Source organism: Psittacula echo, assembly GCF_963264785.1.
Source record: "Psittacula echo genome assembly, chromosome: 2".
Taxonomy (NCBI): domain Eukaryota; kingdom Metazoa; phylum Chordata; class Aves; order Psittaciformes; family Psittacidae; genus Psittacula; species Psittacula echo.
In genome coordinates this window covers 144,394,292-144,420,814 of record NC_137737.1, presented here as the reverse complement: position 1 = coordinate 144,420,814, position 26,523 = coordinate 144,394,292, and the positions used below count along the sequence as shown (strand labels likewise).

The window sequence follows — 26,523 nt, the reverse complement described above, 5'->3', positions numbered from 1 at the left end:
GAAAGGGCCTCAGCCAGAAACTTTGAGGATGGCATGAGTTTAAATGATTGATATTTGTGGTGTAAAGGGTAGAGTGAAGGCAGTCATTGATAGAGTTACTGTGCATTGGAGTGCAGAGAACAAAGTTTGTCAGCATTCCATTAAGGTAGTAATGTACTAAAGGCATTAAACACATGGAAAGGATGGTATAGGTGATGCCGCAATTGTAGTCATCCATTCACCTCCCCTTGAAGCATGACAGTTTTATTTAAAAGAAGTTTATTCTTATTTTACATTTGAATTATGACTACGTAAAATAGAGTGAAATTCATTAATCACCATGGGAATGTGAACAAGTTGCACCACCTGCTCTTGGATTTTGACTATTGAGGGGCCATTCTGACTAAATTTCTTTACTGTCTACTTCAGAAACCTTTCTTAAATGAGCATTCATACAGCATATAACTTATTTTTCTTATATTATGCACTTTTCTCATGCACTGTCAAGCTTGTACATCTTTTGAGTAGGTAAAGAATTCAACTTGCTGATATACACACCATATAACAAGAAGACAGAATTTGCGCTTGATTTAAAACTACTCCATAGTTCACTTAAATCTTTATGAGGAAAATTTGTAAAACATGTAGTAGGGAATAAAAAAGCAAACAACCCAAGCCATAACCCTTTTGAGTGACTGTGTTTATGTTACTGTGCAATGTCACCCATTATTTTGTTAACTCTGCATAATCTTGTGTTTAAAGTTGTGAAGAAGAAATGACACATGAAGAGAGGCAAGAGGAAGTGTGTAGAGGCAACATTTGTTCTTTAAAATAACAAAAATTATATTCATTATACAGTATAGTATAGTGTACATATATATAAAAGTATTAAGTCATCATTAATATTTCATTTATGTGTGTAAAAGTATCATAACATTATGGTAATAAACTGACATGGCATATATGTTACAAAAAAAAAAAAAGAAAAAAATTAAGGATAAAAAAATCTAACATTAAAAAGATAGTCAATGGCAGAATTAAGGCTGTCACGCAGGTGAGAGTGTGTTTGGATATCTTCAACAGTGATCTTATATACACTAGTGTGATTGGAAGAGGGCATCAATAGTTTTGTTTTCATCCAGCGATAAGGCGTTGCTTATGTTTGAAGTCACCCTCTGAAGGGCCACTATTAAATCTATTTCAAAACTTGAAAGTGTATAAGGAATAAGTCAAGCAGTTGCTGAAGACACAGGGTATTCTTGCAGCTAATGAAGTTGAATGTTACTGTGAATGAGACTTTCTGTGTTTTATAATTTCAAAGTAATGTTCAGTTTAACCACTTATGTAGCATGCTTTACTTAAAATTCTTCTATGTTGGCTACTCAAAAAACATTTATCATTTTACATTTTGGCCAGAATCATAGAATAATAGAATAGTTAGGGTTGGAAAGGATCTTAAGATCACCTGGTTCCAACCCCCCTGCCATGGGCAGGGACACCCCACACTAAATCATGTCACCAAAGGCTCTGTCCAACCTGGCCTTGAACACTGCCAAGGATGGAGCATTCCCAGCTTCCCTGGGCAACCCATTCCAGTGCCTCACCACCCTCTCAGTAAAGAATTTGTTCCTTATATCCAATCTAATCTTCCCCTGTTTAAGTTTGAACCCATCACCCCATGTCCTATCACTACAGTCCCTAATGTCCATCCCCAGCATCTCTATAGCTGCCCTTCAGATACTGGAAGGCAACGATGAGGTCTCCATGCAGCCTTCTCTTCTCCAGGCTGAACAGCCCGAACTTTCTCAGCCTCTCTTCATATGGGAGGTGCCCCACTCCCCTGATCATCCTCGTGGCCCTCCTCTGCACTTGTTCCAACAGTTCCATGTCCCTTTTATGTTGAGGACACCAGAACTGCAAGCAATACTCTAAGTGAAGTCTCACAAGAGTAAAGGGGCAGGATCACCTCCTTCAACCTGCTGGTCACATTCCTTTTTGATGCAGCCCAGGATACAGTTGGCTTTCTGGGCTGCGAGCGCACACTGCTGCCTCATGTTCATTTTCTCATCAGTCAACACCTCCAAGTCCTTCTCCGCAGGACTGCTCTGAATCTCTTCTCTGCCCAACCTGTAGCTGTGCCTGGGATTGCTCCAACCCAGCTGGAGGACCTTGCACTTGGCATGGTTAAACTTCATCAGGTTGGCATCAGCCCACCTCACAAGCGTGTCGAGGTCCCTCTGGATGGCGTCCCTTCCCTCCGGCGTATCAACCGAACCACACAGCTTGATGTCATTGGCAAACTTACTAAGGACGCACTCAATCCCACTGTCCATGTCACTGACAAAGATGTTGAACAAGACTGGTCCCAACACTGATCCCTAAGGGACACCACTTGTCACCAGTCTCCAGCCGGACATCGAGCCATTGACCACAACTCTTTGCGTGCGGCCAGCCAGCCAGTTCTTTATCCACCGAGTGATCCACCCATCAAATTAATGTCTCTCCAATTTAGAGACAAGGATGTCATGTGGGACAGTGTCGAACGCTTTGCACAAGTCCAGATAGATGACATGAAGTGCTCTACCCCTATCAGTTCCTTAGCCCCATCATAGAAGGCCACCAAATTGGTCAGGCAGGATTTCCCCTTAGTGAAGCCATGCTGGCTGTCACCAAGCACCTCCTTGTTTTTCATGTGCCTTAGCATGCCTTCCAAGAGAATCTGCTCCAAGATTTTGCCAGGCACGGAGTTGAGACTGACTTGTCTCTAGTTCCCTGGGTCATCCATTTTCCCCTTCTTGAAAATGGGGGCTATATTACTCTTTTTCCAGTTGTCGGGAACTTCACCTGACTGCCATGATTTTTCAAATATGATGGCCAGTGGCTTAGCAACTTCATTCGCCAGCTCCTTCAGGACGCGCGGATGGATGTCGTCAGGTCCCATGGACTTGTGTGCGTTCAGGTTCTTAAGATGGTCTTGAACCAAATCCTCTCCTACAGTGGGCCCAAGGTCTTCATTCTCACAGTCCCTGCGTCCGCCTTCCAAGACTTGGGTGGTGCAGTCAGAGACTTTGCCAGTGAAGACCAAGGCAAAGAAGTGATTAAGAACCTCAGCCTTCTCCAAATCCAGGGTGGCCAGTTCTCCTGATAGCTTCCGAAGGGGGCCTACGTTGTCCCTAGTCTGTCTTGTATTCACTACATACCTATAGAATCCCTTCCTGTTATCCTTAACATCCCTAGCCAATTTGAATTCTAACTGGGCCTTAGCCTTCCTCACCTGGTCCCTAGCTTCCCAGACAACATCCCTGTATTCTTCCCAGGCTGCCTGTCCCTGCTTCCACCTTCTATAAGCCTCTTTTTTCCTTTGAATTTTCCTGAGCAGCTCCTTATCCATCCAAGGAGGCCTCCTGGCCCTCCTGGTGCACTTCCTTCTAGTTGGAATTCAACACTCCTGAGCTTGGAGCAGGTGATCCTTGAATACCAGCCAACAGACTTGGGCCTCTCTGCCCTCTAGGGCTATATCCCATGGAACCTTACTAAGCAGGCTCCTGAAGAGTCCAAAGTCTGCTCTCTTGAAGTCCAGGGCAGTGAGCTTGCTGCACGCTCTTCTCACTGTCCCAAGGATCTCGAATGCAACCATCTCATGAACGCTGCAACCAAGGCTGCCCTGCAGCGTCACATTTCCAACCAGCCCTTCCCTGTTGGTGAGCACGAGGTCAAGCATGGCACCTCTCCTTGTCATCTCCTCTATTACTTGCAGAAGGAAGCTTTCTTCCACACAGTCGAGGAACCTCCTGGATTGCTTGTGCCGGGCTGTACCCTCGCTCCAACAGATGTCAGGGTGGTTGAAGTCACTCATGAGTACAAGGGCCTGTGAGAGTGAGGCCGTTCCTATATGTCTGTAGAGCAGTTCATCCGCAGATTCATCTTGATCAGGCAGTCTGTAACAGATCCCCACAGTAATGTCTCCCATCACTGTTCTCCCTTTAACCTTGACCCACAAACTCTCTGCTGACTGCTCACCTCTCCCCAGTGGTGGACAGAATAGCATGTCTATTTTATAAAGGCACATAGACCATGTCCTGAGTGTTTAGCAGTATAATTTAAATCAATTAGGATTGTGTTTTGACTGCGTAAAATGCTACTCAAATGCTATGTATTATGAAAACTTCATTCTTAATAGTCAAAACTTGAAAAGGCAGTTGAAGGACTTGTGAAGAAAATATGAGATATTTTGTTGTGACTGAAGTAACTTCCAAATAATAAATTTTTGGTTGCAATCTTCCACTGCCTGTTTTTTACAAGCATATGCCAGTTTCTTTACAATTCCAAGCTTTCCTTCCAATGTAGTCAGTAGAGAGAGACAGGTTTCTTAGAAGATCACCAAAGGAGATTCAAAGAGCTTATCAAGAAGGTACATTTTGATGTTTCCATCTGGACTGCATGAACAGGATTTACTGTGCTTGCTTGCTCAGCAGCGTGTGACTTTAGACCAGCAGCATAAGAAATACAACTTATAGTGAAGTATCTGAATACACTGACAATAATACTGCTTGATATTAAAGCATACAACAAGCACTATTTTGGAGGGATTGTAGGGTTACTTTTTGCGTATCTGTGTAAAAACTTAGCACTAAGAAGACAGAAGATTACTGAGAAAGTAAGAGTAGTCGTCTAAGTCTGAGTATACCTTACCCTAGAACCCTCACCCTAAAGACACTGTTTTGTATGAGCACAGTCATTACTTTTCGCCATTGTACACCAAGAACTATGATGTCAAAAAGCCAAAAAAAGAAAAGCTAATTTCCACCCAGAGGCTTTGGCAGTAATTAAGTAGGGATTTGGTTATCAGTATGTATTTCTTGGAGAAAGCAGGCTCATTTTTCCATTGACAAGCCACTGAGAGTTTACTGTAAAATATATAAATGGTTTTGGAAACAGTTAATAAAAATAAAATCTTTCGATAGGGCTATGTGGATAGCTGGTATTTTGCAAAAAAAAAGCCAAAAAAAGAAAAGCTAATTTCCACCCAGAGGCTTTGGCAGTAATTAAGTAGGGATTTGGTTATCAGTATGTATTTCTTGGAGAAAGCAGGCTCATTTTTCCATTGACAAGCCACTGAGAGTTTACTGTAAAATATATAAATGGTTTTGGAAACAGTTAATAAAAATAAAATCTTTCGATAGGGCTATGTGGATAGCTGGTATTTTGCAAAAAAACTATACATTTTTTTGAAAATGTGATTAAGCTAAAATCTCAGGTTTTCTTAAGCCTTTCTTCTCTTCATATCAGAGAAAGCTTGAAAATGTTACTTGAATGAGCTCTAAAGGTTAGTAATTCAAGAAAGCTCAGAAAACAATTAAAAATAAGTACAGACACATACATGTATTCACACCAAGTACTACTTTTGCTTACCTTTTACATACACATTTGGAATTCATAATACAGCTTTACAATGTCCCTTGTATACTAAATGCTGTGTGTAATAGTAGATGCAACTGTTAGTTTGAATAAACATCATGAACAAGCAAGGGAAATGTATGAGGGAAATTTAGTTTTATAGAGTATAGAACATAAATGATAAAACGTGTAAATTAACTAACATATGGTATCTAATTAATTTGTCAATAAAAACATATAGAAATCACAGGTGAAAAAGCAGAATAAAGCATGTGATTTTTTTTAATTTAGAATATTAAATAGTGACATTTGTTTGCTTTGAGTATGTGAATTTTCCAGTAGAAAATTGGGTTTTTTTGGTTTTTTTTTTTCTTAAAAGATGTTATTCCATTGTGTATTTTGAGGTGGAGAGAAAAACATCTTCTAGGACTAGTTTAAATAAATATATGCTTGTTTCTGTATTAAGTGTTAACATCATAAGTACGTATCTTTCTTTGAAGGTTTTTTAGAACAGACAAGGTGCCTGCAGGATATTCTATTCTTAGAAGGAAAATAAACCCTTGCCATTTATTCACACAGATAAGCAAATACGTCTTTTCCAAAAGCTGAAAGATATTGAAGTAGGGTAGGATAGTGTAGTATCAGTCAGTAATCAAGGTAAGTCAGTTAATTAATTACTGGAATTAAATAAACTGATCCAGTCATCTGCAGTGGCTATATCTGATAAATATGCATATGTCTAACTTAACCTTGAGCAGCAGTCTGAAGGTCTTCATGCTTGTTTTATAAGACTTCAGTAACCCATACAACTGAAAGAAGATTTTATTAGGTGGGATAGATTGGTAGTTACATGTATGAGACTTATGCATACTTCATTCTTTGCAAAAGTCACAGTGAAGACTAGGGAAGTTATATGGAATTGAAAAAACTGCAATTAAGAGACTGCATTGTTTTAAAATGAAATTCAATCTTCTTTTCATTTTTGACTGGACTACATAGAGCAGTTAGTCAACCTACTGTAGGAATGGTAAGCAAGATCATTGTCCATCTTACAGAATCACAGAATCCCGAGGGTTGGAAAGGACCTCAAAAGATCATCTAGTCCAACCCCCCTGCAAGAGCAGGGTAACCTACAGTACATCACACAGGAACTTGTCCAGCCGGGCCTTGAATATCTCCAACGCAGGAGACTCCACAACCCCCCTGGGCAACCTGTTCCAGTGCTCTGTCACTCTCACAGTAAAGAAGTTTTTCCTGATGTTCATATGGAACCTCTTATGCTCCAGTTTACACCCATTACCCCTTGTCCTGTCACTGGACATCACTGAGAAAAGCCTAGCTCCATCATCCTGACACTCACCCTTTACATATTTGTAAACATTGATGAGGTCACCCCTCAGTCTCCTCTTCTCCAAGCTAAAGAGACCCAGCTCCCTCAGCCTGTCCTCATAAGGGAGATGTTCCACTCCCCTAATCATCTTTGTGGCTCTGCGCTGGACTCTTTCAAGCAATTCCCTCTCCTTCTTGAACTGAGGGGCCCAGAACTGGACACAATATTCCAGATGCGGTCTCACCAAGGCAGAGTAGAGGGGAAAGAGAACCTCTCTTGACCTACTAACCACACCCTTTCTAATGCACCCCAGGATGCCATTGGCCTTCTTGGCCACAAGGGCACATTGCTGGCTCATGGTCATCCTCCTATCCACCAGGACCCCCAGATCCCTTTCCTCTTCACTACTTTCCAGCAGGTCAATCCCCAACCTGTACTGGTACATGGGGTTATTCCTCCCCAGATGCAAGACTCTACACTTGCCCTTGTTGAATTTCATCAAGTTTCTCCCCGCCCAACTCTCCAGCCTGTCCAGGTCTCGCTGAATGGCAACACAGCCTTCTGGTGTGTCAGCCACTCCTCCCAGTTTAGTGTCATCAGTGAACTTGCTGAGGGTACACTCAGTTCCCTCATCCAGGTAGTTGATGAAAATATTAAACAGCACTGGTCCCAGCACTGACCCCTGGGGGACTCCACTAGTCACAGACCTCCAGCTAGACTCTGCCCCATTGACCACAACTCTCTGCCTTCTTCCTTTCAACCAGTTCTTGATCCACCTCACTACCTGTTCATCAAGCCCACACTTCCTTAGCTTATCTATGAGGATGCTGTGGGAAACAGTATCAAATGCCTTACTGAAATCAAGAAAAACCACATCTACCACTCTACAATCATCCATCCACCTAGTTACTTCCTCATAGAAGGCTATAAGTTTGGTCAAACATGACTTCCCCTTGGTAAAACCATGTTGGCTACTCTTAATGACCCCCTCATCCTTGATATGTCTAGAGATGGTGTCAAGAATAAATTGTTCCATCTCCTTCCCAGGGATGGAGGTAAGGCTGACCGGTCTATAATCACCGGGGTCCTCCTTCTTGCCCTTCTTATAGACTGGCGTGACATTTGTCATCCTCCAATCCTCAGGCACCTCTCCTGGTTTCCCATAACTTACCAAAGATGATGGAGAGTGGCCTAGCAATGACCTCCGCCAGCTCCCTCAGCACCCATGGGTGTATTCCATCCAGACCCATCGATTTATAGATGTCCAGATTGCTTAATTGATCCCTAACCCAATCCTTATCTACCAAAGCAAACTCCTCCTTTATCCTGACTCCTTCTGGGGCTATAGGAATCTGGGGCCCCCGGGGAGAGTCTGCAGGAGTAAAGACAGAGGCAAAGAAGGCATTCAGCACCTCTGCCTTCTTTATATTCTCTGTCTCCAGGGCACCCTTCTCATTCAGCAGTGGGCCTATATTGCCTCTTGTGTTAGTTTTATCTGCTATATATTTGAAGAAGCCCTTTCTATTGTCCTTAACCCGACTTGCAAAATTAAGTTCCAAGGAGGCCTTAGCTGTCCTAATTGCCTCCCTACATCCTCTAACAACTGTCCTATATTCCTCCCAAGTGGCCAGCCCCTCCTTCCATAATCCATAGATTCTCTTTTTCCACATGAGTTTGCCCAGCAGTTCCTTGTTTAACCATGCTGGTCTCCTGGCTCCCTTACTTGATTTCCTACCCATTGGGACGCTCTGATCCTGAGCTTGGAAGAAGTGGTCCTTGAATGCTGACCAACTATCTTGAGCCCCTTTACCACCTAGTACCCTTTCCCATGAGACTTCCCTTAGCAATTGATTGAAAAGGCCAAATTTGGCCCTTCGGAAATCCAGAATTGTGGCCTTGCTAGGTATTCTATTCCTCCCACACAGGATCCTAAACTCCACCATCTCCTGGTCTCTGCAGCCAAGGTTGCCATTGACCATCACCACTTCAACCAGACGCTCCTTGTTGGTGAGTACTAGATCCAGCAGCGCTCCTCTCCTTGTTGGCTTGTCCACCATTTGCATTAAGAAGTCATCATCAATGCACTGGAGGAACCTCCTAGACTGTGAATGATTGGCTGTGTGAGTCTTCCAGCAAATATCGGGGTAGTTAAAATCCCCCATGAGGACCAAGGCATGTAGTTGCGAGGCTGCTTTCAGTTGCCTGTAGAAAGCCTCATGAACTCCTTCGTCCTGATCAGGAGGTCTATAATAGACCCCCACAACTGTATCATCCGTACCAGCCTGTCCCTTAATTCGTACCCACAGATTTTCCACTTGCCCCTTATCTGCCCCTGGACAGAACTCAATACATTCTAGTCGCTCTCTCACATAAAGGGCAACTCCACCACCTCGCTTTGCTGACCTATCTTTCCCAAAAAGGACATAGCCATCCATGACCACATTCCAGTCATGTGAGCTGTCCCACCATGTTTCTGTAATTGCCACCAGATCATAACCTTTAGACTGCACACAGACTTCTAACTCCTCCTGTTTATTCCCCATGCTGTGTGCATTGGTGTACAGGCATTTCAGGGAGCGAGCAGAGCACGCTAATGGCACCCTTGGGAGGCGGGAGGCCTTCTGGTCTTCATTAATACTAGCACAATGCCCCACTAGTTCAAACCCAGCTACAACCCCCTCACACTTTGAATCTAACCTAAAGCTCTGTGAGTGAGCTCTGCTAACTCTTGCCCTAGTACCCTTTTTCACCTGCGGGACAGGGTCTAAACAACTATCCTTTCCCTCAAATGAAACAATAGGTTGAGAGTCCTCCCTAGTCCGCCATCCTTCAAGCCCTAGCATGTTTCTCTTGGGCTTGTCCCTAACAGGCCCAGTTATCTCCTCTTCCCCCTTCATATCTAGTTTAAACCCCTGTCAATGAGCCCTGCTAACTCCTGCCCCAAAAACCTTTTCCCCCTCTGGGACTGCTGTATCCCACCTGCCACCAGCAAACCAGGTGTCTCATATAGCAGCCCATGATTGAAAAACCCAAACCCATGCCTTTGGCACCAGTCACATAGCCATACATTAATCTGCAGACTCTTCCTATTTATATCTTCACCCTTGCTTGTAACAGGAATGGAGGCAAACACCACTTGCGCTCCAGACCCTCTAACCCACTGTCCCAGGGTCCTGGAGTCTCTCTTCATTGCCCTTGCCCTCCTTGTAATAATGTCATCACTGCCAACCTGAAAAACCAGCAGCGGATAGTAGTCAGAGGGCTGCACCAGATCAGAGAGTTTCCTTTTAACATCTCTAATCTGAGCCCCAGGTAGGCAGCAGACTTCCCTGTGAGATGGATCTGGTCGACAAATGGGCCCTTCTGTTCCCCTCAGAAGGGAGTCATCCACCACAATTACTCTTCTTTTCTTCTTGGTTGAGGAAGTTCTAAGGCATGGGGGTGAGTGACAAGCCCTAGGTGACTCACTAGATAGATCTACCCCTCCATCTCCATTTACCTGGCCCTGTAGTTCCAAGACCTCATACCTGTTATTCAAGGGCAACTGGGAGGGAGGAAGGGAATGCAAGGGTTTTCGCTTACCTCTCCGAGGAGAGACCTCCCTCCATACTTCCTTGTCCCTTAAGTTCGCTCTTTCTATCTGATGGTTGGAGGGAAGGGGTCCATCGCTTGTTCAATTACTTCCCTCTGCCCTTGCCTTAGGGTGTTGCTCCACCAATCTATCTCACTTTTGCATTTTCTGATGGCTCTCAACTTTTCTACCTCCTCCCTCAGTTGAACCACCTGCCTGAGCAGATCATTGATTTGCTCACACCGCACACAAGAGGTGTCACTGGCTCCCTCCAATACAAGTGTCAGGCTCAGGCATTCGCTGCAACCACAGACCTGCATGGCCGCATGTCTGCGGGAAGGCTCAGTCTGGGTACCCACATTATTTCTCACTACAGCTTTTGATCGTGTTGTGACCATGATCTATCTGGTCGATTGGTCCGTCTATGTCTCTCCGCACAAGCAAGCAGTCCTTCCTCCTCCTGCGCTCTAGGCGAGTCCTCTTGATCAGACGGTTATCCCGCTCTCCTGTCCGCGTGAACTGCAGTGCAAACTTCCTCGACCTGCTCTGGTCGCCGTGCTCCCTGGGCAGGTTTTTAACCACTCACAGCTGGTGCCGCTCCTCCTGGCTCTGCCCCCGGTGAGTCAGCTCCTTGCGTGAGCTGAGCTGCCGGCTCCTGGGCAAGTCCTGTCGAGGACTTGAGGCTCCCTCCTCGGTGGCTCTTGTCGCTCTGAGCTGAGGCTCCTGGACGCCGATCTCCCCCCCGCTCTGGTATTGCAGGCATCCTCCCTCAAGCTACTCACCCCAGCAATTGACGGGGAATGGTCGATGATGGCCGGTTTAAATCTGCCGCCGAGCCTCCTGGCTCCTCCCCCGGTGAATCAGCTTCTCACTGAGCTCAGCTGCTGGCTCCTCGGCAAGTCCTGTCGGGAGTTGAGGCTGCCTCCTCGGTGTCTCTTGTTGCTCTGAGGTGAGGCTCCTGGACGCTGATCTCCCCGCGCTCTCCGCTCCGGTGTTGCAGGCGTCCTCTCTCAAGCTACTCACCCCAGCAATTCTTAAATTAATCTTAAATTATAACTGCCTCTTTTCAGATTTCGTGTTCTTGATGTTTCACTCAGAAGTTGCATTTATAACAGCGTTTTTCTGATCTAACATTATTTTTAAGGGACAATATCTTCCACAACAAAACTTTACTTCTTTTCAGGTATTCTCTGGAACCTTTTTAATTATGGATTTCTTTTCTATATCCTGAAGTGTAGCTGTGTGGTGACAGAGGTTAATATAATAATTCACAACTCTAACACACCTTTGTGTACTCCCAGCTACCTCAGAAGTTGTTTTTTGCTCTGACTTTTGGAAGTTTAATTTTCTTCCCTGTTTTACTGCACTTCATTTTCTATTTTTCTATTGTTTTGACAGTGAGTAATTAAGTTGGTAGATTAAATTTCTACTTACATAGCATGCTAGGAAATGCACTGGTTTGGTTCTTAAGTGAATTTTTATTAAAAGATGTGTTCAGAAATTAAGCTATATTTAGAGTTACAGTTGAGAGCACAGATGAGTAAGTGAAGATCAGAGAACATTACACTGATATTTTAATTATCCTCAGTTCAAATATTATTTAGTTAACATCTTTTATTTCAGCATTATGATAAAAGTATCAAGTAGAGAAACAACTGGCCTAAAACAGAGCAGATTTTCTCAATGAGAGTAAATGTGACAATAATATGCTCAGAATGTATCCAAATTGTCCATAATGCACTCAGATTGGACACCCCGGGAGGAGGGGAAGAGAAAAAAACCTAAAAGCAATTTTTGGCTTTGTATGGTGAGCTATATCACACTGAAGAAGGTAATTGAAATGAATTTGAAGACAACGTCAAAAAGGTATGCATTTACTGGTGACCTGGAAATTGTGTAGAAATACCATTTTAGAGTCTCACCAGCCAAAAGAAAAATTTAGCATTCTAGAAACTAAAATACATATTCCATGAAGAGGAAATAATTTTAAAAGATGACAGTAGAAAATGTGGCCAACAGGGGTTTTAGAAACAAATGTAGAAAATGGGACCCTAATCTAAACACTAACACACTTTTTTAAAGATGAGAAAAGTAGGAAACATACTAAATTGTCAACAGAAGTTCAAGGCCAAAAAATACATTCAAAGACAGCATTATTGCAGAAATTTAACTAAATTATATGATATGTTATATTATGTTGTATGTTGTATGTCATGTTATATATTTGTTACTTTATTGAGGTAACCAGAGAGGTTCTGCATTAGAACCATTCATTTAGCTCTACAGAATTGTGTCAAAATGGAAGCAGTTATAGAAGAGATGTTAAAGAAAATCAATAAACAGAACCGTAGCAAGCTGCTAAAATGTGACAGTCTTTTCTGTGTAGTTCTGAAGGATCATAGATATGGAGTGTTTGAAGTATAAATGTTGACCTTAAGGTTAAGTTAGCCTTTCTAGCAAAATAGTGGAAGGTGATGAACATGTCAGAAATCTTCCATGATGAGCAACTGGTCATTTTCCACAGTTAAAAAATTGGTAGAGACTATAAAAAAAGAAAGAACTGGGAAATGCATAGTTAAACATGTTGAAGAAAAATCAATATAATTTTTGAGGAGGAACGTGGAGCATATTGATAAGTCTTAAAACTCAGCAAGCATATGAATGAAATTAACAACAGTTGATATAATTGAATTTTTGAAAAGTTTTGACTGACTTCCATGAAGAAAGGTTGTCTTTTAAGGGAAATGTAATACAATGTGTAGGATTAATACTTATTATTAAAGTATGAATTGAAAGTTGTTGGTGTGGTGGTGGGTTTTATATTATTGAAAGAAAAAAATCATAATAAAAGAAGGTTACCATAAAGATCCCAGATGTATTTATATTGGGAATTGTGCCATCCAATACAGCTTCACATAAATTAAGGTGACAAAGATATTTCACAGATATCACAGACTTATATTGCATAATCAAATCCAGAATAAAATCCACAAAGGTTATTCCTCAATACTGTGTGACTAGGGAGTAAAATGGGCATAAATTTTGTTAAAGGCAGAATAAATGCTCATACAAGAAATAACCCTAAGTATAGGCATGTGGTGGTAGACAATTAGCTTTTAGGAGTTAAGTAAACTACCTTGAAATCATTATGGATAGTTCTTCGCAGATTACTAAAATTTTATAAGGATATTTGAGGACTTTCTTTTCCTCATAGAGCGTTCTAGCCCATGAGATGTATTCTGATGTGTCCCTGTTAACACTAGAACAAATAAACATAATGCAAAAATACTATCTCCTTCTTTCCTTCAGATATAGAAGAGTTTATTTTTCAGAGCTCAGAGTTCAAGGAAAAATAAAATTGACATTCTCAAATATTATCTGTATTACAAGGAAATAAAAGAGTCTTAGATTGTTGAGAAATGCTGACTGAAAAGCTCCTTAAATCTATCTTTCTGTTATCAAGTGACAGATCTGTAGCTTATGCCTTCTTCAACTTGGTGATTTGAAATGCAACAAACAAGATTCTCTGGGTTGCTGATCACTAAGGAATCCTAGTGATACAAGTGAAGAACGTGGAAAGGTCTTTTACACACACTAAAATCAACAGCCTTGCTTTGTTTTTGTATTATGGCATCCCAAGGGATTGGGATGTTCTGCGATTAACATAATTCAAAGTCCATTAAAAATCACAGCAAAAAATGGCTGGTATGATTCCTCTTCTTCAGAAAGTAGATACTTGTTTCAATACTTGGTTTTGGCAGATTTGAAAAGGCAACTTGTAGCTAAATATTTAATTGTGGACAGTTCAACTTCCATAAAGTAGGCATGGACACGTTCAGAATTGAAGGCTGTTAACACAATATATGCTCAAGCTATTAAGTTATTTCAGTGTACTCTAAACAGGATAGTGAGTTTCTAACTTTTGCTCATATGGGTAAAACATGTATTTCCCTGCGTTTCAACCTGTCACCTCAACTGAATTTAGAATGATGTTGCAGTTGTGAAGCTGAAAACTACTAGTCGCCACTCAGGACAAAAATTATGTTACCTTTAATGACTCTTTCTTAAACTAGTAAAAAACCTCAAATATTAGGTTGAGCAGGGCTCAAAAGTAAATGGTTCCTTCCTAAATCTTTTATTAATTTCTAACCAGTACAGTTCATTGCAAATGTAACATACTGAATTCATTTCATATTAAAATAAAAAGAATCAGGAGGAAGGTTAAGGAAATCAAAAGGAAGGTTTAATTGAAAATTAATTGAAGATGTACTCAAAATTATCTTAACAATATTTATGGACGTATCAGACATGACATAAGACAGGCTGTTCATCTAAATGTGTGTTCACACTTAGAAGATCATGTTATTGCTATTGACAAAATCTGCTCTGAAAGAAAGGTGTTCTTTGGAGTCTCATAAAAACCGTGAAGCTGACATCTTTAAAGTTGTATTGTCATCACCCTACACACTTGTAACAGAAACTGTCATGACTATGTCACTTTAAACCATGTTCTCCCTCTTTTTCATATATTTCTTTTCCTTCCTCTCCTTCCTAGTTATCTGCTGTCCTAGACATTTGCTTTCCTTATGTGTACCCAAAACATGACTTGCCATGGATATACAAAGAATATTAGAACTTAGAAATGTAATTGTTTTAATCTTGCTTTAAGTATAATCATTAAAGAGTTAGAAAGAGATACAGTATAATCAGACTGTAGCTAGACATAAAAGAGGCAAACAATATGCATCAATATTACTTAGTCAAGAAGCAGGAGTTTGAGATTTTAACACTAGTGAAATTCTGTGCAACATGTGATAAAAATGGCAATTCTTGTCTCCTGTAAATCTGTAACCGGTGCTTGAAATGTCTTGATGGGTGCTGACGTGCCATACTGTAATTTAAAATCAAGTAGAGTTATTACTGGTAATGTCAGAGTAATGTAACCGGCTTTTACAGAAACCACTTGCACCAGGTGTAGCAAAAGCAGTGTAAATTAGATCAGTGACTATTCTGAGTATATTTATTTTTTGTCTGTTTACTTGTTTTAAAGGCCAATCTTGTATTTATTTTTTTTTATATTTTCGATTGATACTTATGCTCATAACTGTTCATTCCATGAACCAGTTATTTTGATTATTGTTTATTTTACTATTAGCAGTTGTTTCTTACCCTGTTTTTATTTCCTGTGTTTCAAGAGTTCAGTCCTTGTTCCACACTTTTTGGCATGAGTTATTTTTGTTTGCTTCTAATGTGAATGTGATCGTACTTACAGATTGTGTATGAGTTTGGGTTTTTCCTTTTTTTTTTTTTTTTTTTTTTTTAAGGAAGGAATGATTATTTCTTGTGAAGAGATCTGTAAAGCTTTGCACATTTTTCATTCATACTTTCTCATAAGTCAATGTTTCAACTCCGCTACTGTAGCTAAAAATGTGTTAAGCTTTGTTAATCTCTGAATTATTTTTACTTCTACACATCTGTCATGTAATGCTCTTTTCCTTTTGCTGTCTAAATAGACTTGAAAGACTCTGAAACACTTTCCCCCAGAAAACTATTACTGCCAATGTTCTTTTCTCCTATTTTTTATTCATTTATTATGTTGGTAGAGAAATCATTTTAAATGTAAAGTACAGTAAAGTATTTAAATGTAATGTACAGTAGTAGTAGAAAAATGAAGAATTAATAATTGTCTACAATTTGGCTATATTAGTTTCGGAATTCACTAGTGCATCTTTTAAACAAGGATTTAACAAGACACTTAGTTTCATCCTGATTTCAATCAGATTACTTTTTTTAGTTTTATCAATGTTGTGGTTTAAGCCCAGGCCGTAAATTAGAACCATGCAGTCTACTTCCCCCCCGCAACCTTTCTTCCCACCGCTCCTGGAGGGACAGGTAGGAGAATTGAAAGAATGCAACTCCCACAGGTTGAGATAAGAACAATTTAATAATGAAGGTATAACACAAACCACTACTGCTACCACCAATAATAATAATGATAAAGGAAATAACAAGCAAAGAGAATACAACACCTCACCGACCAATACCTCGACCCCACCCTGCAGCGATCTAGCCCTTCTGGGTAACTCTCAGTTACATCCCTGGGCATGACGTGCTGTGATATGGAATACCTCTTTGGCTAGTTTGGGTCAGGTATCCTGTCCCTGCTTCCTCCTGGCTTCCTCCTCCTCCCTGGCAGAGCATGAGACTCACAAAGTCCTTGGTCAGGCTAAACATTTGAGCAGTAACTAAAAACATCGGTGTTATGAGCTCTGTTCCCAGGTTGAAAGTCAAAAACACAGCGCTGCACCAGCTACTAAGAAGGAGAAAAAATGACCGCTACTGCTGAACCCAGGACAATCAATAAATTAGTAATACAATAAATGTATGTATTTACTGTCTGATTATGCTTAATTAGTAGATTTTTTTGACATCTAAATGCCACAGGCTTTGTTAATAAATAATTCCAGATGTGTAGCTCCACCCTGACCTTTAGAAATGGAAACTTTATACAGAATAAGCTTTTGGGTTGTGAAAAGTAGGAATCTCACTTTACACATTTTCTTTAATTTTCTCTTTAGTACTTTGACAATTTAAATAGAAGCACAGGATTTTGCTTTTATGCTTCCACACTCTACTGCCCAACTAAAATAGACATGGATTAAGTCAGCCAGGACATAAGAGAAATATGTTTAATTTCAGCTAATTGTATTTGTTCAGAAAAATGTAAGAAAAATCAATAAGAAGGTAGTAAGTTTGCAAATAGGTGATATTTTGGCTATTTTGGGTAACAGCCAATATTTTGGAGCCCTCAGCTGTGATCACATTCCACAGCAGAAAAAAATGTAGGATTTGACCTTCTGCCGCATCTCAGTTCATATCAGAAAATTCATTTCAGACTTTACATGCACTTGACTAAAATGGGTAAATTTGATAAACTAATTTCAAGCAACACACGATTTCAGTATCAAAGAAAACTATTTAGAACTTTTTAAAACTGTATGCATCACAGTTCATAAGGATAAAAAGAATATCATTGAAATTTATTAATCATTAAACTGAGACCAAACATTGTTCCTAAAGTTAGGCTAAACCAATTCTCCTTCGCATTTTTTTCCCCTGAATGTAAAAAGATTTCTCATCTTCAGCTGTTTAAAGTGAGGTACTTGTCATACCTTCAGGAAGACATTTAATTTTGTTTTGAAGATTTCAAAGAAAGGAAACTGATGAAACAAAAGTTATTTGGATCTGATTTGAGTTTTGCTGGTTTTGGTGGTAAAAGTTGATGAATGGTTAAATAAGTTTACATAGAAATAATTGTGTGATTAATTGCATTTTATATCTATACTTATATATAAAATAAAAGCGTAAGATGAAAGTTAGCTTTAGCTTCTGATAAAATTTCGTTTGCTCTTTTGCTGAAAAGAAAGTGATACTATCCTTTTGAAATGTCCTTCTTAAACTGTGTCAAATTATCTTTCTCTGCTGAGCCACACAGATCTTCAGTTTCGTGGTTCTCTCCTTATAAGGCATATTTTCTCAAGCAAACATCTTTCAGAAAACTCCAGGTGTTTTTTTTTTTTGGGGTTTTTTTTTTTTTGTTTGGTTTGGTTTGTGGTTTTTTTGTGTTTTGGGGTTTTTTTTGTTATTAAAAGTTATTATACTTTTTAAATTGTGGAAGAATTGCCTTTTAGGGGTTCTCCCATTTTGAAATTCTTTATTCAGCTCACTGCCACTCCAGCTCACTGCCCTGGACTTCAAGAGAGCAGACTTTGGACTCTTCAGGAGCCTGCTTAGTAAGGTTCCATGGGATACAGCCCTAGAAGGTAGGGGGGCCCAAGACTCTTGGTTGGTATTCAAGGATCACCTGCTCCAAGCTCAGGAGTGTTGCATCCCAACTAGAAGGAAGTGCACCAGGAGGGCCAGGAGGCCTCCTTGGATGGATAAGGAGCTGCTCAGGAAAATTCAAAGGAAAAAAGAGGCTTATAGAAGGTGGAAGCAGGGACAGGCGGCCTGGGAAGAATACAGGGATGTTGTCTGGGAAGCTAGGGACCAGGTGAGGAAGGCTAAGGCCCAGTTAGAATTCAAATTGGCTAGGGATGTTAAGGATAATAGGAAGGGATTCTACAGGTATGTAGTGAATACAAGACAGACTAGGGACAACGTAGGCCCCCTTCGGAAGCTATCAGGAGAACTGGCCACCCTGGATTTGGAGAAGGCTGAGGTTCTTAATCACTTCTTTGCCTTGGTCTTCACTGGCAAAGTCTCTGACTGCACCACCCAAGTCTTGGAAGGCGAACGCAGGGACTGTGAGAATGAAGACCCTAGGCCCACTGTAGGAGAGGATCTGGTTCGAGACCATCTTAAAAACCTAAACGTACACAAGTCCATGGGACCTGACGACATCCATCCGCGCGTCCTGAAGGAGCTGGCGAATGAAGTTGCTAAGCCACTGGCCATCATATTTGAAAAATCATGGCAGTCAGGTGAAGTTCCCGACAACTGGAAAAAGAGTAATATAGCCCCCATTTTCAAGAAGGGGAAAATGGATGACCCAGGGAACTAGAGACAAGTCAGTCTCAACTCCGTGCCTGGCAAAATCTTGGAGCAGATTCTCCTGGAAGGCATGCTAAGGCACATGAAAAACAAGGAGGTGGTTGGTGACAGCCAGCATGGCTTCACTAAGAGGAAATCCTTCCTGACCAATTTGGTGGCCTTCTATGATGGGGCTACGAAACTGATTGACAGGGGCAGAGCAGTTGATGTCATCTACCTGGATTTGTGCAAAGCATTCGACACTGTCCCACATGACATCCTTGTCTCTAAATTGGAGAGACATTAATTTGATGGGTGGATCACTCGGTGGATAAAGAAGTGGCTGGCTGGCCGCACACAAAGAGTTGTGGTCAATGGCTCGATGTCTGGGTGGATACCAGTAAGGAGTGGTGTCCCTCAGGGATCGGTGTTGGGACCGGTCTTGTTCAACATCTTTGTCAGTGACATGGACAGTGGGATTGAGTGCGCCCTCAGCAAGTTTGCCGATGACACCAAGCTGTGTGGTTCGGTTGATACGCCGGAGGGAAGGGACGCCATCCAGAGGGACCTCGACACGCTTGTGAGGTGGGCTGATGCCAACCTGATGAAGTTTAACCATGCCAAGTGCAAGGTCCTACACCTGGGTTGGAGCAATGCCAGGCACAGCTACTGGTTGGGCAGAGAAGAGATTCAGAGCAGCCCTGTGGAGAAGGACTTGGGGGTGTTGGTGGATGAGAAAATGAACATGAGCCGGCTTCAGTGTGCGCTCGCAGCCCAGAAAGCCAATTGTATCCTGGGCTGCATCAAAAAGGAATGTGACCAGCAGGTTGAAGGAGGTGATCCTGCCCATAGGCTGCCCATAGTCTTATTCTGTGCTGTTGCTTGGAGACAAAACAAAAAAACTTCAAAGAGACAAAACAAAAGCAATTAGTTCAAAATTTCCTGCTAGATCATAATGGAATCTTTTTTGACTTTTTTTTTTTTTGTATTTTTGAATGCCAAAAACTTGGTGTGATGTTCCTGCTGACACTTTACTGCTCTTGGATGAAGCAGAAATATTGCCTTCTATGTCTCATACATGAAAGCCTAGCTTAGAGTTGCTTTTGATTTTGTATTTCTACATTTGGAAATAATTATTATTTTTTTTAGTTGCAACTTTGAATTTCATTGTTGGATTTTTTGTTGTGGTTTTGTTTTTGTTTGTTGTTTGGTTGGTTGGTTTGGTTTGATTTTCTTTTTTAATAGTGTCATCATTTCTTCAGTTTCTGTTAATGATTTAGGCCCTGCTTTGATAAGTTTCTATATTCCTGAGGGGATTTTACCGGCTTCTGCTGCCCTCTGTTTTAACAAACCACTTTCAAATACTATTAACGTATGTTGGCCTGAGCTTCTCTCTCATTTTTTAAATCAATTTTGATTGTCATAAATAAGCTGTGTTGTGAAGACTGAAGAGATGACAGTGTGGAAAGCTTCCATATTTTTATGATACTGCTTTCTTTGGTACTGCTTTCCAGGTGTATGATGGTGCACTCTCTCTGTGTATTTGTTGGTGTCTTTTTATTTCTGATGTATTTCTGTATTTCCAAACAGCAACTAAAACATGTATTTCTATGTCAGACTGTCTTTTCCATATGCAGTGTATTGTCAAAACAATTTTAGGTGTTTCATCACATTCAAATTTGCACACTGATATCCACAATAAAAGTATCTGTCATTTGGAAGTTTGGAAGCAATTTGTCTACCATTTTTATGTGTTAAGATTTCCTTTGCATGCTTTTTAAAAATTATTTTATTTCCCAGTGGTGATTTATCAGTTACTTTATTTGTTTTCTTGCTATCTATATATTAGTCTTGACTTAACCACTACAAGAAATCACTACAACTGAAAATCTCATCATTTGGCTTAAAAAAGCTATAGAATGACATTTTATTATATCAGACTAGGAAAAACCATGATTATTTAATATATCTGCTGATTTGGGCTGGGGTAGAGTTAATTTTCTCCATATTAGCTAGTGTGGGACTGTGTTTTGGCCTTGTGCTGAGAACTATGTTCGTTACACAGGGATGTTATAGTCACTGCTGAGAAGTGCTTACACAGAGTCAACGCTTTTTCTGCTCCTCACCATGCCCTACCAGCCAGTAGGGCAAGCTGGGAGGAGACACAGCCAGGAGAGCTGATCCCGACATACCCAAGGGATATTCCATACCATATAACATCATGCTCACTGACAAACTGGGGAAGGTTAGCTGGGGGTGGGAGGGAGTGCTGCTCAGGACCTGGCTGGGCATCGGTTTGTGAGAGGTGAGCAATTGTTCTTGTCTGCATCACTTGTCTCTCTTGGGTTTTATTTCTGTCTCATTATTTTCCTATTCATTACAATTTCTTTCCCTTTTATATTCCCTTTTCCTTTTCCCTTTTCCTTTTTCTTTCCTTCTTATTATTAAACTGTTTTTATCTCAACCCACAAGTTTTCTCACTTGTACTCTTCCAATTCTCTTCCTCAGAGCCTGCTGGGGGTGTGTGTGTGGGTGTGGGGGGTGGGAAGCTGTGCATTGTTTAGTAGCTGTGTGTGATTAAACCATGACAATATGTTAAACTCTAAAAGCATATATCATGTCACCAAATTACTTTTGCTTAACCTACTCAGTTAGACCAACTGAATTGTAGGTATCCTAGTCTGGATTTATGAAACAGTGGCCCATTAGAAAAAAAGTCAGTATCCCATTATCAGTTCTTCAAGGTCAATTTTTTCTCCTTTTGCAGAGTTTATACACTATTATTCTTCTTTTTTTTTATTGTATTTATAGCTGTGTAATCAAATTCATCTGTGTGACATAAACGTGTACTGTGCCATTCATTTTTTTATATTCATATATTAATATATATGAATATTGTAATATTCATTCATATTCCCCACTGATTCCACTGAGGAATGCTGCTTATAAATGGATGGTGCAATATATGGCACTTAAATCTGTAGTTGCATTAAATTTAATTGAATCTTAGCTTTAGGACCTAGAAAGTATTTAATCTGAAAGCAGTAATAGGAATTAAAAGCTTCAAGCTGCAGAAAAATTATTTGGTAGGAAAAATACTCAACTCTTCAAAAGGTGAAGAGATTTGAGATTGATTCTCATACATACATAGTCCATTCTTCACAGTTCTTTTCTTGAAGTTTTTCTGTATGGGCTCTTTTTTTTAATTAAACTGCAAAGGCATGGTGGAAAACACATGAACAATAAGCATATGGGAGGGGCTTTTAACCCTGTACTGTTTTGCTGTAGCTATAGAAAATTTTACTTTCTAGTGGTAGTTGGTTGTGGATTACAAGGATATGTGGTTCTGCTGTGATTTTGCCTCTGTGCAGTGATCATCTGTATTTCTGTTACAGCTAGCACATGCTGAAATATGAGTAAAGGTATCACTGCTGATGGTAATGCATTTTATATTGTATTCTCTATGTACTAAAACATTGCCATAAAGAGGTAGAATTTGACAAAGGTGCATGAATACCGATGATCAAGATGGGTAATCTTCCTGACAAAAAAGCTTACCAATTTAAGATACAGAGTGGGTGATACTTCATTGTTACAATAGGGCTTTTTCAAGGGCTATTGGAAGTGCTATTTTATGAGACAAGATACCATTACAGAAAATTCAGCACACAGAGAGAAGGAACTTTTCACACTAATGCTTAGTAATGTTTCAAGGAAACAGTGAGCAGTGCATCACCACACTGATTCTTATCACATTCTTACCACAATCAAGTCCCTTTCTCTCACATTAGTGTTCCACTGCTGATCCTGAAAGGCAGGACAAGGGCAGCATACTGAGTAGTATTTGTATATGTCAGAAAATAAACTAAAGCAGAAATAAAGTGATACAGCATTTCAGTGCCTAAGCAAACATTATTAAAAATACTGGAATACTATCAGAGAATTACATCAGACAATATAATTTGCCATTTGAAGTTTTTTTCTTGTTGTTGGTTGGTTTGTTTCTGTGTTTTATTATGTAATTTTTTTTTCATTCCTAGGGAAATGGTGCTTAGCATTTGTTGCTTTTTTTGTGTTAAATAACACAGTTTACATTTGTAGGTGTGATGTGTCTGTTAGAATTCTTACTATAAGTAGATCTTTCAATGAGCAGCATTGAGATAATAATGAGATGTTGATTTTTACAGCCTTTCAGTTTGTAACATTTAACTAGTTATTTGGAAACTAAATTAATCTGTAAAAAATATTCAAAGACAGTGAGACCTACGTAGCTGAAATAAGCGTAAGTGAAAGTAAATGGGTAAAATTCTGGTAGTGGAATTGTTGTATCCAACCAAATGATTCCATACTAGATTTTTTCCAGAGGTAAAAATATGTTTTATTTTTGTATTAAATTAATATTTTTAATTCATTGTAGCTATAGTAGCACACCTTTGGATCCATCTTTGATTTCTGAATAGTAATGTTTATTGATGGTCAGGGTCGAATTTCCCATTCCTGAAACTTGTGTTATTTAAAGTAAGCATTTCCCAAAAGGTAAAAAAGGAAGTACAGTCAGTGAGCTCGGTGGATTTACTAAAATATCAAATAAGCTTCTTCCTTCTTTCTGATACTTTCAGGAAGGACTGAAGAACAGTATTGCTGCTTTATAGCAAAATAAAAAGTCTTGGAGAACAGTATTACTGCTATAAGAACTAAATGCTTCACCACTTAATGATCTATGAAGTTAAATATTTTCTTAGATTGCAAAGGTCAACTGTGTGCTTACATCTTGATTCAACTGTCTTTATACTATCTGTTTTTGAGACCCAGGTATGTGAATTCTTGTGAGGACAGAGTCATTACAGCAGCAGTTGGAAAACAATGGGAAAGACCATAAGGGGATAGGTAAACTAAGAAAGGTAGGAATGAAAAAATCAAGAATGAGAACACCAAGTGAACAAAAATACTACAAAGTACTTTATACATTTTATTGTTGCTGCAAATTGAACTTTGCATATGTCAGGGTGACAAATAGTTCATCCCTAAGTCCAGACTGTACTGAACATATACATAGGCTGTAGGCAATTCTGTTGAGAGACTTTGCACCCAAGGCAGCCTTGCTGGAAATTCTGCTTCCAGCCTTGCACCATGTCTCTTGTCCTTTTATGTGACCAGGTAACGTGCCCACTATATGACCAGTGCAGATGTGTGCTGCTTTTGTGGGATTCAGTGTGTGGGAACAATGTTTAGATGTTTCAGACGATGTGACATATAGGCATTTTAATTAATATAAATTATAAAAAGAAAATGGCATTATCTCCATTTTCTATAGACATTGAAGTTGTTTTAATCAGACTTTAGTATTAATGAGAACTCACAGATTATTGATAGTACCAAATTGTATTTTTGATTTTTTTTTTTTTTTCTCATTTGAAAAAATTGCTGGGTTTAATCACTTCTGGAAATCTGTGTGCCTTTGTCAATGACATTATTTTGTGTGATTTTTTTTTTCCCCTACCACCTGTGAAAATACTACCTTTCAAATATTGTGAAATATTTTGGCTAGACATTTATATAGTTAAATAATAATTCTACTTCAGAGAAATCAAGAACACTTTGAAAATGTAGTAGTTTTCTTAAGTTCTTGTGTACTACACAAGCATATTTAGTTTCTCTGTTTTCATAGCTTTAAAAAATGTTGTGATAACATCACTTTGATATTACAGTATGTTATGGTATTATCCAGTGTTACAATGACAATACAACATAAATAGTGTTACATATTTTGTAAATATAGAACTCAAAAATCACTTGAGACAGAACTATTAATATCAATAATCTGTAGTGTAAGACATTGCACTGAAGTGAATAAAAACTCTTAAAATCTGCAGTACATTTGATTTTTGTTTGAAAAATTATGCATGTTAATTGAATTTATGGAAAAATGTATGTTTGCAAGAAACTTGGGGGTTTTTTTAATTTTGTTCTGTTGTAAAATATTAGTGGTTTTGTAAAATCGCATAAACCTTGCTTAATTGCATAACATGTAGGAATAAAAAAGAATAAGGACATAGAAAGTCTGGACTTTATATGTAATGGTCCACCATATGCTAAGAACTGAATAGGTAACTATTAACATAAGTATTGCTATTGTGTGCTGTTCCTACAAGTTTTATTAAAAATTAAGGGTGAAATTCTCTCCCTTTTAGTGTCAGTGGTGCTGGCTTCAGTGAAATCCTAGTTTTACCCTGAATTTGAACATTATTTTATATCTTCTGATTAGGGAAGTATAAAAATTATATGAGTGCTATACTTACCACATTCAGTTAATGAAGAGTTTCTAGTTTGTGTTTTCCAGATAACCCAAGTCAAATAAGTCACTGGGTGTGAGGCTTTCAGCCAAGACTCTTGCTTCTTGGCGAAAAGTACCAATTATTTTATTACCTAAATACATTTTCACAAGAAAGCATGAATTTCTGACATCTCTGATATGAATTTCTGATATGATGGTAGATTGAGGGAAGAGACTGGGATTGTTCTTTCAGCCATAGAGAACAATATTCCATGTACGTATGGTAGTCTTCATGCTTACTCCATATCCCAGAGTCGGTACCTATCAGCAAAGCTGTACTGCCACGAAGACTATGTTCTGTTCTGGGTCCTGACCAATATGCTAATCTCTGATATATGTGCTACATCTACCACATGTACACACACAGTGCACAGGCAAAAGTCAAGATCCTTCTGTTGACCTACTTCAAATACCATGACTTTCACACTAGCCCATTAAATCATTTACAAATTTTATATGCAGACTGAAGCAGTAGATACCATCTGCTCCTCTCTCAGGTACACAGGCTGTCAAACTGCTGCATTGAAAGATGTGTTCTTTTCATGGTATACTGTACCATACATTTTGTGTGAATTAACTTAAAGTTGCCTGAAAACTGGTTTTGTAGCTACACTAATAAATAGTTTGTATTTAATATGACAAATAATGAGATAAAATCTTCTGAAATAGTAGTAAGAAAGCCATCTTTTTGTTATTTAATGTAATTCAAAAGATAGTAATCTTTTGAGAGCATACCAGAAAACCCAGGGGTTTTTGGTGTGCGCCAAGTGAAACATTTGAGTAGTACGTATTTTAGAAAGTCACTTAGGTGTTAGCGGAGGAAACAAATTTGTTAGAGAGACATGCTATCATTAAACTCATTTAAAAATGTTTTATGGTCCAAGATGTTTAGAAGAAATATTCTAAAAAGATGTCATAATCTTGACAATAGAGTCAGAGAAGCAGGTAAAAGACATAGGAAAACACGGAACACTTATGACATCTAAATGCACCTGAACATTTAACAAAGAAAAATAAAAAAAAACCCAGTGTCTAGCTTGAGAGTTCTGAATAATGCCAAGTCTAACTTCTATTGTTAACCTTAGAAACATACATTGTTGTAGTAAATAATATTGTTATTTATCTGCCATTATACCTAAAGTATTATGTCTGTTAATGGTGGAATAAACATCATGCTTGTGTGCTTGTTCATAACTTAATATATATAATGTTTTAAATAACTGAGATATGGATAAATGGTATATCATTTTCAGTCAAGCAATCCTAACTTGCTTATTTCAGTACTTCTGTACATTGTTTCGAATTATGTATCTATTAGCATGCTTAAGAATTTACTAGTGTGCAGAAGGGTGTCATCAATTCTCTTTTGACACATGAGAA

The 26,523-nt window shown here is 39.4% G+C and overlaps 1 protein-coding gene across 3 annotated transcripts in view; it reads left to right on the top strand.

The window, feature by feature from the left end:
* The window catches only part of CSMD3 (CUB and Sushi multiple domains 3), a gene marked incomplete at both ends in the record, with an annotated part of 652,566 nt that overhangs the window by 472,964 nt on the left and 153,079 nt on the right, over positions 1 to 26,523 (top strand). The gene's annotated exons all lie outside the window — the stretch shown is intronic.